Genomic DNA, 2926 nt, shown 5'->3' on the forward strand with positions numbered 1-2926 from the left:
GGTCTACATGATGCTACCGGTTTTACTGTGGTCAGTGCCCACTTGCTTCTCCTTCCACTATGTGGGCAGTATCTTTCTCTACAATGTGTCGGGGGAAGTGTGATGCAGGTAATTTCATCTTTTTTATCCTCTTCAATGTGTCTTTTCTTATTGTTGTGCTACAACTTGGTAGTGTGGTTTCTCACTTGATTTCCTTAGCTCTTGTGAAGGTATTTTTGTGCATGGATAGTTGTCCAAATTGATGTTTCTGTGGAGAGATAATCATTGAATAACCAATGCAACCATCTTGCCTGAAAATTATCAAGAATTACTTTTGAATACAGTGATATTTTAAGGAATCAATTTTCTGGGATTAAGGATTCCTTTGAGTGATGAGGTTTAGTGTTTAAAAAACTTCAAATAAAGTAAAGCAGAGATTTCTGAATATGATGTAGCAGTCTCTTTCTGGTTTGGCCCAACTGAACGTAATTTGGGAATAGCCTTTTTAAAAAAAGTCAAGTTGAAATGTTTGTTTTTTTTTTTTAACATCCTCCTTTCCTTTGTGGGATTACTGTGCTCATCTTACTATCCTTGCTCTTTTCTACCACAATGAATATAGAATCTGATAAATCCATTTATGCTTATTCATTTACCTACTGATTATTTTACAGTGTGATTTTTTTTCTGCGTAATATATCAAATTAATGTGAAATTTTCACATTAGGTCTTTTTTTTTTACTTATAGACTAAAACTTCTTATTTGTCTAATAATAATTTTAATCAGGAAATAAGGACCTATTTGGGAGAATTGGGGGTAAGGATTATAAAATCATTTATGGCTTGCTCATATATATTCTACTGAAGGTAGAAATAATTTTAGTTTTCAGGGTGGTTCCATTTTCTGCATGATTGACTGGTTGACAGGTCTAGTTTCAGGCTGTGGCAGTAGATGGCTATTTCTGGGAATTGCTTAGGGCAAAAGAAGTATAACCACCTATTGTATGCTTCTGTGAAGACTAGAGTAACCTCTTGCAATGCCTTTCCCAAGAGGTCCTACCTCTCTGGATAGTAAGACTTTTTTTTTTTTTTGTAATCTTGACATCTCTGTAGTCTGGTCCATGAAAGGCTTCCATTTTCCTCTTGCTTTAGAAACTTCAGGATGTGTATTTGGAACCTTTCCATATTTTTGTGTCAAAGAACATATCTATTTCAACCTCCTGTCCTCTCACATCCATGCTTAAGCTTCTTTATATAATTTAAAGCAGTAGTCCCTAACCTTTTTGGCCTCAGGAACTGGTTTCATGGAAGCTAATTTTTCCATGGACTAGGGGGAAGATGCTATCAGGATTATTCAAGTACCTTGCATTTATTGTGCACTTTATTATTATTGTTATATTGTAATATATAATGAAATAATCATATGACTCACCAGAATGCAGAATCACTGGGAGCCCTGAGTTTGTTTTCTGTCAATTAGATGGTTTCATTTGGGAGTGATGGGAGACATTGTCACTCAAAGTGTGTTGCTATGTCCAGTTTATACCGTAATCTTGTTTTGGTTGCTGTCACTACAGAAAATCCTGCTTCACAAATATTGGATGCTGGAAATGCAAGCAGGGTTTCCAGTGTGTGGAGAGCTCAGGATATTCTACCTTTACTTTAATTTAGAACATATAGTGACTTAAGTTGTTTCAAAGATACTTTTAAGGTTACTGTCATTTGTGATCTCAAGCAGCTCATTCTTTTCTAGCATGGACAAAGTCACTTTATTCAGTTTATTCATAAATGGGTCATGGATCCATTCATTCCCAGTTCAGGGGTCTTCTATGGTTGGGACATAATGCTCAAATTCTTTTGAAAGGTGAGATAGGTAGGTGGTGATTCCTTGCCTTAAAGAAAGAAAGCCCTGCTCTGTCCCTTTCAAAATCTCTGCTAATGTTTGAAACATGTCAAAAATCCTAATGTTCACTTGTCACCCCCATAATTCCAGTTTGGCTTTGAATTCAGTCACTTTATTTACTGACTTGAACACAGTTGTTACTCTCACCTGAGGTGACAGATTTATTTCATTGAGCAGGTTGAATATGTCACACAAGTAAGCCAGTTTTGTGACCCATTCTGTGTCACTGAATTATTTTGTGAGAGGTGACCATTTTTCTAAAAGCAATATCTGCAGAAGTCATAACTTAGAAGCTCTGGCCAGTGATCTACTTTTAGAAAACTATCTCACTTTTGTGAATAAGAGAAGATATATATGCTTTGTGTCCATCTCCTCACAGATGTGTGTGATTTAAGGCCTGTATTTTAATGTGGCTAATTTTAATCACATTTAATCCTGCAAAACATCGTTTAGTTAAGATGACTCTTTTTGGCTAGCCAGCATTTCTCTATGGATGATACAGTGTATAGACTCACATTCAGAAGCGACCTCCTTGACCTGAGTAGTGAAAGCAGAAAGCTGTCCAGTCATGACAGCTGCTCAGTCCAGGCAAATACCAACACAGTTTTTCTCATATGTAAAAATTCAAAGACTTGAATAGTTTTGCAGCTTATGGGTTGTTTGCAACAAAAGTGAACATAACATATCCCCATGCACATCATTCTGAAACATATCACTCAAAGCCATGCATTGTTGCCTTTTTGTCAACATCAGTAGACTCATCAACTGGGTTTTCATACCATAGTGATTTATTAATCCTCTCTAACAAGTGTGCCTCAATGTCCTTTGCTATTTCATCAATTCCTCTGGTTATGGTGCTAGCTGAAAGAGGAAAATGTGCCACCTTTTGAACTGCAGCCTCTCCTAAAAGTTTATGGCAAATGTCTTTAGCAGCAGGCAGGATCAACTGTTCACCAGTAGTAAAGGGTTTCTAAGCTTTAGGCACTAAGAATGATGCTCTCCATGCAGATGTATTTGATGAAGTGGTGGCCTTCAATAATTGCTCCT

This window comes from Otolemur garnettii, unplaced genomic scaffold, assembly GCF_000181295.1.
Source record: "Otolemur garnettii isolate 467f Iridium unplaced genomic scaffold, OtoGar3 scaffold00003, whole genome shotgun sequence".
Taxonomy (NCBI): Eukaryota; Metazoa; Chordata; class Mammalia; order Primates; family Galagidae; genus Otolemur; species Otolemur garnettii.